An 11924-nucleotide genomic window follows, 5' to 3' on the forward strand; every position below is an offset into this window, starting at 1 on the left:
TGAGTTATTACGGCGCAGGCCACGGAGTCGAGCGGCAGACGCGGCGACTACTCCCGGAGCGAACTTAATTTAAAATAGTTTGTTTTTTTTTGAATTGCCGCGCCGCCCGTCGCGCCGTCGGTCGCGCCGCCGGTGTCCGTGGCCAAGGTGTTAGAGTATAGATAGTATCTATAGAGTGCGAACAACCAAGTGGGAACAGTAGGCACAGGTGGGAACAACACGACGTTCCCACCGCGCGCGCTCGTAGTCGTGGTTGAGTGCTGACGAAGTGCGTTGCTCTGGATTTTTATTCATATCTAGGAATAAACATGGTGAAATGTGCAGTTATATCTTGCAAAAATAATACTAGAAAATACACAAAATTGAAATCCAGTATCACATTTCATCAGTAAGTCGATTGTTATACTTATTTTTATGAAAATAAATCTAGCATCGCGGGGGTGAAGGGGAGGTGGGAGGCGAACACGCGCAGGCTCGCTCGCGCACCTCACTGCCGCCACGTGATCTTAGTGATGTGACCAGCTTGCTATTGTCTAATTTTGACACATTAAGTGATCAACATAGTTTTGATGATCACTGAACTTTGATGTCCACTAAAAATTTAAAGATTTGGTATTGCGTATCTTAATAAGTGGACATCATGTCACGGTGTATTACGGTGCTTATCAACGATGACACCGAACGTCACTATTTTTTATCGACATTATGCAGCAAAATTAAAAATATATACATTTGGTCGTATATTCCATAAATACGTGAGCATATTTAAATCTTACGTGTTATATTAACCGGAACACTTGGGATTTGAAATGTTTACTCTTATATGGCGCTAAAATCATAACACTTTTGAATTTTGGTCTGTCTACAATTACAATTTTGGTCATCGTCTTGTGTACACAAGTGTATTTGAAAGTGATGGCTGGTTCACACTTTGATTAGTGCGAGTGCAGGTGATGAGTAGTACTACGTGTGGACAGCGACTGTTTAGTGCGAGTGTTTAGTAGGCTGTGTAGTAAAGTGAATAGAAGCGTGTTCTATTTTTTTGCGAGTGGACTGCGAGTAGCCACGTCCCGCGCGCCCTCCCTTCCCCCTCACTCGCAGCGTGCCTGCACTCGCACTAATCACCTGCACTCGCAGTCAATTGGACACTACTCGCACTACACACCTGCACTCGCACTAATCACCTGCACTCGCAGTCAATTGGACACTACTCGCACTACACACCTGCACTCGCACTAATCACCTGCACTCACACTAATCAAAGTGTGAACCAGCCATTAGAAACAGTAACAAATGAATAAAACTGAGGTAAGTCTTATAACCCTTGTTTTGAGAGCAATATTAACATTAATTTAAATATAAATTTGAAAATTTTTAATATTTGTATCCTTTATATTGCTTTGTATGATTTATGAAATGTTTAACAAAAATCTATTTTATAGTACTTACATCTAATAAAATGTAAGTTATTTATTTCAAGCACAATTATATTGTCTTTATATCTTTAACTAATCTCTTTTTGAAAATGACTATTCATGAGAGCTTCTAAATTAGATAGATTTGTCGGAAAACTTGAGGAGAATTAGGTAAATATTATTTAATTCCCATTAAATTATCCATTATTTTTAAATATACTTGTTATTGTAATAATGTGTTTTACCTTTCTATAAACTATAGATAGTAAGTTGAGTAACAAGTTTATATAATTAATTGTGACAATTTTTTTTAATGTATTGAAATCGAAAATAGTTGCTCTAGTTGCTCAAAGAAACTACTGAGTACAATATTTAATTTTGAAAATGTAAGTGAATTAAGTATTATGCTATATTGTAATTTCAGTAAGCCAAGATGAGAGAGTGCCTCGTTGGGCCTATGAGTTGGAAAGCAAGCAATTGGCTGTTGAGGAAAGGCATACAGCTGCTATAGAAAAATTAGCTGCATCACTTACCTACCAAGATACAGGAAGATATATACATATATATATTAGTAAATTAAAATGATTTTAAATAGTGTAATTTATTATTATTAATTATTTATAACTCTATTCTGAGTTTTTCATAAATAACTGTCTAGATTTAACTAAAAATAACAATTATTGAGTTAACACAATCCTTATGGTGTAAATTTCTTTAAAAATAAATAAAAAATATTTTTTTAGATATCAAAAGTTTAATTACTTAAATACCTTGTCTTAACTATTACCTAATTGACAACTACATCACATTTATATCAGAGCATTAACAATGTATTATAATTTATAAATTATACAAGAAATATTGTCATATTCGATTAGAAGCTATAATATTATCTAAGTAAGAAAATATGTTTAATCACAAATACAAGTATAAATAATTTTCAGTTAAAACTAATACATTTTTAAGCACAATAAATATTTATTTAACATATCATCTTCTTGAATTACATAGTCTCTGTACTAATATTGTTCTCTGGTAAGATCTTGTATAACCTCAACTATAGCATCCTCTCCTCTAAATCCTGAGACATGCCTGTATTTCGGGTATTTTGGCATTCTGCATATTTGCAATGTTGTGCAGGACAACACATGCATATTCACTATTTTACCAGCAGTAACTGGATCATAATGAAGTATTCTATGGGCCAACAAACAACTCCAACGTGCTTTGAATAACACTAAACACCGTTCAACAGTATTCCTGACAAGGCAATGAAGGTTGGTATAGTATTCTTCAGGTGTCCCCAGGTCCTGCTCCTAATATTGTTGTCATCATCCAGGGCCATTGCGCATATCCTGAGTCACCTAAAAACAGGTATAATATTTTATACTCTATGCATACTTCATATGATGCTCACAGAAATTAAATGAAGATTTAGTATTTAATGATAATTGTTCCACATACATTATGTTTAATTTGGAATCACATAACTGAAAAGATATACATTAATTATTGTATTATTTTCTATGTAGGTATATCTAAGTATTTATAAATGAGTTATTAATGTCTTTTAAACCTAATACAGATAATTATTAATGTTGAATAGTAATTTTATTGATTTGTAAGTCATCAGTAATAAATTACACATAAAAAAGGAAAAACAAAAGATATGGATATTTTTAGACTTACTATTAATACATTCAATGAAGGAAAATGTTTCCTATTTCAACATCTCCACCACCAGTTGAAAACCAGCCTTTGTCAAACGAAAATTCGCTATAAATTCTCTTTCAGGCAGCTATAAAGTATCACCACAGGATCACTAGCATCACGTAAGCGTCGCCTTTCAATTCTTAATGCTTTCCTCTTTCTTTCTTCTTCCGCAAATCCAAGTAAAAAAGCACGGGCCATACTTTATAAATTATATGGATACCTACGCTTCTATTGCTCAGTAAAAACCTTTTGGAAAAAAGAAAATGGCTATATATTTATACTTATAATATTATTATCTATCATAGTTGATAGTACATATTAACTCAATGTTATCTTTATATTTTTTGTTGATTATAGTATAGAAACACTTGAAATAAGACGTTAAATCATATACGTGCTATTCTTCCTATATTTTGTTCATATATTTTTAATATTTAACTTATCCGGATTATAGTGTCGATCACTGAGAATTTACAAAACACTGCTCAATACTAGTTCCTTTCACAGCAGATAAAAATAATATAGTGATCAACCTTTTGATGGTCACTTGGCTTACGGAATACCACTATATAAACTATCGATACAAAAACACCTGTCAAATGTGTTACGGTGGCTTTCAAGTTGATTTGGTGCTCATGACGTCATTTCAGTTGATAACTAAAATAGCCAATACGAAAAACATGGTTTGACAAGAAATCGTTGAGCACCGTGCAAAGTTATCATCACTATGAAATGTCAAATGAGATACGCAATAGCCCCACGCTGTACTCGATATAAAGTTTACTAGAAGAACTATATTTTAACAAATTATTAAAGTGAAACTTTTATTACATCGTCTCAAACTTTTTGGTCTGTGTAGCGCATGTCGCGTGTATCGCGGCTGCCGAGTAGGTATACCTACCACAGAACAAATATACTCTAGGGAGAAGAACGACGACTTCGTACAAAAAAAGTAAAGACAGTTTTGCTGCGCGCCATCTAGTGGCACCCCCAGAACAACTAAAGAACGCGATTAGGGCGGGATATTTGAAATATTTTAGAGAAAATTACTCAAAACTGAATTTTTCTTTCTAGATGTGCCATAGGAATGAATAATTATCTCAACTTTTCATTTCTATTGCACAACCAGAAAGAAAAATGTAACTTCAAAAACATGACCTACATTAACATTAGCAAAAAAAACTCAGGAATTATAATAATTTTCTTTATTTTTCAATTTCATTTGTGTTTTAAAATATCAATTTTTCTCTTTAAGGAAGCTTTCGAAGCTTCTTCTGAGAACTGACGATTTTTTAATGTACAGTGCCTCTTTATACAAATATATGATACATTGTCAATAAAATAATTGAGATTTTTTTCCCAATGTGCTGGACAAGCCTTTAAAAACTCATGATCAACTGATTCTATAATTTTTTCTTTTACTCTTTTAAGTACTTGCTTTTCGTGTCCTATATCTTCAAGCATTCTGTTTGCCACCAAAGCACAGGATTCCACATAATTTATTATATTTTTATGGGGATAATTCAAGCTCTGCTTTTCGGAGTATTCTTTAAATTGAATAAATAAATGTTCTACTGACCCTTTTTCCTTAGAAATTAAAATATTAAGACAGTTTGTGCAGGTACAATCAAGTCTTTTAACTAAAAATCCACAAACATATGCACATGCCTGAGCTTCACCAGTTGATGGTTCAGCAGTACATACATTTTCAAGTTCCTCAGAGAAATCTGAGGAATATGAAAAATTTTGTAAAATTGTATCATTTGTGCATATGTTTGTGGATTTGGTCAATATCTCTTTATAATTATCAATTATACTTTCGCAGTAATCGCTTTCGCAGTTTCCAGTGCTTAGGTGAGCTAGGTTGCTTAACATAGAAGTTTTTAAGGCTGCAACAAATTGTCCAGCAGTGGGATTGTAATTAGCACCACAATTACCCCGAATGCAGCCAAACAGGTTTTCTAATGGGTCCTGCTGTAGTCTGCGGGTGGCAAGACTTTGAACATTTGAATGTTTAGTACGTAGTTTATTCCATAAAAGTTCGACTGCATTCAGAGTCCACACCCACCCTTCTTTTGAAGGCGGTGTGCGTGTGCAGCCTAAGAATTTTAAAGTATTAAAAAATAATTTCATTTCTTTAAATAACTGGAGATGTGGTGTTGTTTCTTTTAAATTAGTCGCATGTATTTTCCCGCGGCGCAAATCTGAGGAGTCGCTGTTGACAGAATCAAATAGCTTGTCCATTTTTGAAATAACACCTGCAGTTACAGCTGCTTCTGAAGTCAGTACTCCTGAAAATGAAAGTAAAAATGTATTTAAACTATTTGCTTAACGAATAATAAAAAAAAACCGGCATGGTGCGAGTCGAACTCGCGCACGAAGGAATTCGCACCATTATCTACAAAAACTGCACAAAAAACACGTTTGTTGTATGGGAGCCCCCTTAATTTTTGTTTTATTTTAATTTAATTATTTATTCTTAAAGTGAATATGTAACTAAATATTCTGTGAATATTTCAAGCGTCTACCTGTTGCCATTATAAATATCGAGCAAAAACGAGCAAAAAAATCACGTTTGTTGTATAGGGAGCCCCTTTAAATATTTATTTTTTTAGTATTTGTTTTTATAGCAACCACAGAAATACATCATCTGTGAAAATTTAAACTGTCTTACTATCACGTTTTACCCTTTTGGGTATGGAGCCCCAAAAAACAGAGTTCTGTTAATAGATTGAAATAATATTATTAAAAAGTAAAAACTATATTATTTATATACCTTCTGAAATTTTCGCCAACATCCCAGCAGCAACCGTATGGCTTAAGATTTGTGCCGCCAATTTAACTTTCATTTTTTGCTTGCTGTTTGGATTGAGGTGTTCTAATTTTAAGCCCGGAGCAAATACAAAATTGGGGTTCTGATTGTCCAGATCATAAAAAGTTTTTATGTGGCTCCATTTTGCAACACCTAAAATAAAGAAGTTCATTTAATTAAAAAAAAATTAATGTGTAGGTATTTAGCATTATTATGATCTACTAAATGAGAACACATAATATTAGTTCTTACCTATTCCACTTTTGTTGTTTGATGTAATTTGTGTAGTGCACTGGATATCGTATTTCAGAAATAGATTTCTGAAACACTTAAGAAGATGAGGCGGGTCATACATACTGATAATCTCTATATCATCAATAGTAATGGAGGGTTTTTCACTAGTGGCACCCAAGATGGACAAAGCTCGTCGATTTACCCCATCCATGTCGCAAACCGTTGCCGCTATGCTAAGACCCGCCTGACGACATTCACGTATTATCTAAAAAAAATTGACAAATTAATAATACACACACATGATTATTTATTTTAATTTGTGGAAACTGATTTGGGTTATGATATTACGTACTTTCAGTACATATCTAAAATTATTCTTTAACATTATAATTATGTTTCAAATTACTTTTTTCTAAATATATGTGTGCAGAATATTTCAGAAAGATAAAAGATAACAGTAAAATGGAGTTCTGTGTTTTATTAGATAGGTAGCTTTAATGTTAGTATTTTGAATTGTTTTGATAACATTACCTCTTTTATCAAGACTGCTAGACGGTCTGCTGTTACATACTCGCTGGATAAGTAGTAAGCCACAGGCTGCTTAATCTTTTTTCTTATGCCAGCTAACATGAACACTAGAGCATGTGTTGCTAATTTTGGTGATCTGCCTTGAAGTCCATGGTCTTGGAATCCTTCTATTGTATCTGTCTTTTGATTATATTTTATATTTTTTTTAATTGACATCTCATCAAACATGATGATGTATTCATTGTCAGATGCACATTGAAGTTCTGCTGTTCTTTTTAACACAGAGAAAATACATTTATTGACTCCCACTTCGAGGGAGAATTTGCTCAAAAGACATTTTAAGGTAGATGGAGCTGGTAGACAAAACAATCTTCTCATCAGTCTATAACAAGTTGGTGATCTTTTATATAGTCTCAGTGCTGTTATTTTTTCTTCTGTTGTCCATCTCCTTCCTTTGGTTTTTTTTTTATGTTTTTTATCTGTGCTTGCAGCAACAAGGCAAATGTAGGAGTCAATTTTTTCATTAACTTATCAACTGACTCGTTTTTATTTAATTCTTTTAGAATATCCTTATTTTTCAATTTTTTTATTCTATTTCGCAATTGGCAAATATGTTTGAAATGTTTTCTGCATTTTGCCAAAAGATATTTTTCTTTTGGGGTTTTAGTTTGCCTTTCATTTGTTAGTGTCTGAGGAGTGCTAATTTCACTCAGCACTTTATTTTCTTCAAATGAAGCATGCAACACATGCGAAGTCCCAGGTAGAGGTTCAAGTATTGGTTTTTTATAGGTTGGTACTGGTTTTGGTTCAGAATAGCAGTTGGTCACATCTTTCAAAACTTGCACCTGACAATATGAGGGACCTGGTTGAGGTTCAGCCTGAAATTTAAGTAAAAAAACTTTATAGTAGTAATAATCATAATCTACTACTACAACAATAGTTGTAAAATCTAACATACAATCTCAAAATCCCTTAAACATTATATAACCTTTGTTTTTCTATAGGCTTTGCATGCGGTTCCAGCTGGGCTGGCTTATCTAATACAGAAAACTTATTGTGTATCGCTCGGGAACTGTTTATTTTCCTGAGATAAAGACTAACTTATATTTTAAGCAGGTTATGCTCTTTCTGAGTGACAGGTTAAATCCAAATTCGCTTAGCCGTTTAAGATTTGTTAAGTAATAAGCTTTCAAACATCTTCATGAATTTTCACATTAATTATAATATTAGTAGTATATCCCATAGAGCTCTGAACCAACATTTATTGTTTTACATACTGCAAACATTTTAATATGAAACTACTAACTACATCTATAAACTTAATATTATGTGACAATTTTAAAAGATTATATTTGTTATATTATGTGTACTAAATAAATAACTGAATTACCTCTTTGATGTCACTAGGAACTGCAAATCTGTGAAGCTTCTTTGAAGTTTCCGGGTAATCACTAAATGATGTCCTTGGAAAATGTCTATTGCAGAGCATTTTATGTTCTGTATGAAGTTTATTCTGGAATTCTGGTGACCAGTATTGTTTATCAGGAAAGCAGTACTTTGCCCATAATTCACAGCTGAAACAAAATTATAACTACATCAAAATAAACTGACAATAGGATGGTTGATTGTGAACCAGAATCAATCTAAATGTTATAAAACTACTATATTATATTAAGTATTCGAACCGAAGCCCTGATACAATTCATACATACAATATTCAATATGTAGGTAATTCATCATAAATTATATGAATACATACCGTAATGTGTTCGTTTTTCCGGGTTTAGGAAAGCGAAACAATGTAGTGAGTGAGTCCTCAGCCGGTGAACGTCCACACTTATAACATCGTCGTCGACTTTCGGCGTTTATTACCGACGACATGGTCACGTTCTAAGAGTCACTTTCTCGAAATATGTACACAAACAGTCAAACAGAGTCACTTTCTCAAAAAACAGAAACAGAGTCAATTTCTCAAAAAACACAGGTAGGTAGGTACAGTCACTATCTCAAAACGCATAAACTGAGTCAATATCTCGCAACACACAATTCAGAGTCACTATCTCAAGATATTTAGATCGCACTGAGTCGAAACAAACAAAAAAACTTACAACAAAACAGTTTATCGTAGTGTTTAAATTATCTTTGATTGCAGTTTGCACAACAGGACGCTACGGCAAAACAAACAACTCCTCCATCTTGTTTGGTCATAGTCAGTCTGTCAGTACGTCATCAGTCAGAAGTGACATTAGCTTGACATTAGTGGTATGAAAAATGAAATTTTTTAGTCTGGCATACTACGTCCCGTTTTTTTTTTTAACTATCGCCACACTTGAAATAGCCCTTGTAGGTATGTCGCTGTTTCGACGTATAGAGTTGACACCCCCTGATACCTACTCGGCAGCCGCGATACACGCGACATGCGCTACACAAAGCAGTGTTCGGAACCGTTCGAACAGTTTCACTTTTACCGTGGTTTCATAAAACCACACAACATTTTTTTTAACAAATTATTTATTTAACTTTAAAATTAAAACTCTTACAAAAATGTATTATAAATAAATTTGTGGTGTGTTTTGTATGATAGACTTTCTAATATTATGAATGCAAATGTATTATAGTGTAAATGTAAAGTATGTAATGTTACGATATATTTTCTGAACCGCTAAATTGATTTTGAACATTTTATAGTAGAATGGATAAAATTAAATAAAAAAAATGATTTATATGATTTATTATATTATCATTTTAAATAACTAATTATTTCTTATTTTTATTTAACCTTTTTTAAAACATTATTATTATCGTCTCATTTATTATTAAACAAATAGCACCAAACCCGAATTTTTATTTTATTAACTTTAATATCGAACTCGTTTTTCTGATATTCATAAACATATTTTTTTAAGTACTTAAAATTAATACAAGAAATATTCAAATGGAATAAACACTTTATTCTCTTGGCAAACAAATTTAAAATGACATATATTTTATACTTTATTCATACATTTCTCCTTAAATAACATATTGAACATAAAATTTACATAAGATACATATTTATTTACATAACTTATCGATAGCTCGGCACGCAATTGATACCTACCCATCCCTATTTGTCACACACACATCTGTATATTATCTATAGCTCATCTGCCTACGATGCGCACTGAGGAATTTGTGCAATACACTCGCTCTATACTACTGTAATATATACAAGCCAAGAAGCTTTTAACTTATACACTGGAGATTTCGGTATGAACATTTGACATATAACAAGAAAATATTGCCCAGTTGTTGTGTTTTACCACTTTCACACCTAACATGGTATTGCCACTGATAATACGAAGTTTTCCCAAGGCTACTATGTATGCTGTAATATTCTGTGCAAAAGGTTAGTTTTTGTACATGAGTTTGTTGATAAATTGCCAACAACGTCATTCAGAAGCATTGTTGGATGAGACAATTATTATTTATGCTAAATAAAATAAGTATCTGAACCAATTATTAAAAAGCGATACTCCCTGATTATAGTTACCATAATAAAATTGTAGCAACTCTCACTTTGACAATATGGCATAAGTGTCAAAAAAATTGCGTCGCTTCGAATATTTAAGTTATTGTTGCGTATTTAATAAATATTTTCCGAATATTAATAATTTATTGCATTGTGAAAAATTGCAGAAGTTTTTGGACACCAAATTCTGGCCTATAATTTCACAGGCAAACTTGTATATTTACGATATTTACAATATTCCTCAATACTCATGCATTTACCTGTTTAGAATCATTTTAATGGCAAAAATCGTAAAATTTATCATCATTTTACTAAGCAATCATGTTAAATAAGTTCTTTTCCTAATACTTTCATCATTTTTCAACAAGTTTTCAACAAACAAATTTAACAAGTAAGGTAACCATGATGATGGGTTTTTACGGATAGCGACGATAATATATTGCTGAACAATATTATGATGAACATTTAGAACACCATTTTAAAAATTTTTATACTAGTAATTAAACAACACACGACATCGGTATTGCACTCACATATTGTGGTTTGTTCTTTTTTACATTGAAATTTATACTTTTTAACCTAATATTTTTTTGTTTTACGTATTTCAGCTTTCCAAAAAATGAAGTAAAAAGAAATATATGTGCCTAACAAGGGTAAAATTACTGGTAAAATTAAATTTACGAGAATTTTACGACCCAGAAAAAAAATACTGCTATAAACAGTTTGTATTTGATGTTTTTGGCTTGAAGTTGACCCATCGAAGCAACGCGTTTAAAAAGAAGATCTGAGTAACTTACAATATTATGGTAAACAGCATCTGATGCAAAACACAACTTTCCTCTATTTACAAAGGATGTTAATGATGTATATCGGTTAATATCCAAGCTTTGTAGCCAAAAGTTATCAAGCGTTATTTAAAACTATCATTCTCTACCAATTAAAATTGTATGTCGTATAAAGGTGATAATTCTTGTAAGTTGACCAGTAATTATAATAAAAATACTGTTAAAAATATATGTCGTTATTGACGTGACAACGTCTTAAATTAGGTTGCGACTGGGAGTCACTTATGAAAAAGTGTAACGCTCGGTAACGTTACGATGAGTCACCGAACGAGAGAGAGGCCCGCCGAATGCCTTGCGTCTCTCTCCCACTCAACTATGATCGAGAAAAAGACGTTGTCACGTAAAATCTTCGCCCGTAAAACCGACTTTACAGGCAACCATTTTTTATTTATAGACCATGATTTTTAGTTTTTTCTATTTCGAAAAATCCTGAATATACAAACCAGTGTGGTCACCCACAGAAAGAGACAAAAAACAACACTGACGTCATTCAAGGTTATATTTTCTTGTGACAAGTTAATGGTCATAGTGCAATCTCCAGTGTATTAGATATAAGCTTCTTGGCAATAACCCAAGCAATAACCTCATATATTGTGTAAATAAAGTGGTATACATAATAATTGGTTGAAAAATATTTACGGTTGTTTTAAGTAATTTGAATTTTGATTATTTCATTAACAATTTTTTCAATGTTTGTACCTTCATCCATACTTATATTTAAGAAAACTTCTTTAGCGGCGTTGGGTATAAAATCTTTAACTCGCGTCAGGACACGTGGCCTGATCGAAAAAGCGTAAGAAAATATCAATAATATCAAACAATAATATCCAAAATATCAAACATGCTGAACGTTAATAGTCAAGTTT

The sequence above is a fragment of the Colias philodice genome, chromosome 14 (assembly GCF_061535455.1).
Source record: "Colias philodice isolate Cphi_HAF_F1 chromosome 14, ilColPhil1 Martin Lab GWU primary, whole genome shotgun sequence".
NCBI classification, from domain to species: Eukaryota; Metazoa; Arthropoda; class Insecta; order Lepidoptera; family Pieridae; genus Colias; species Colias philodice.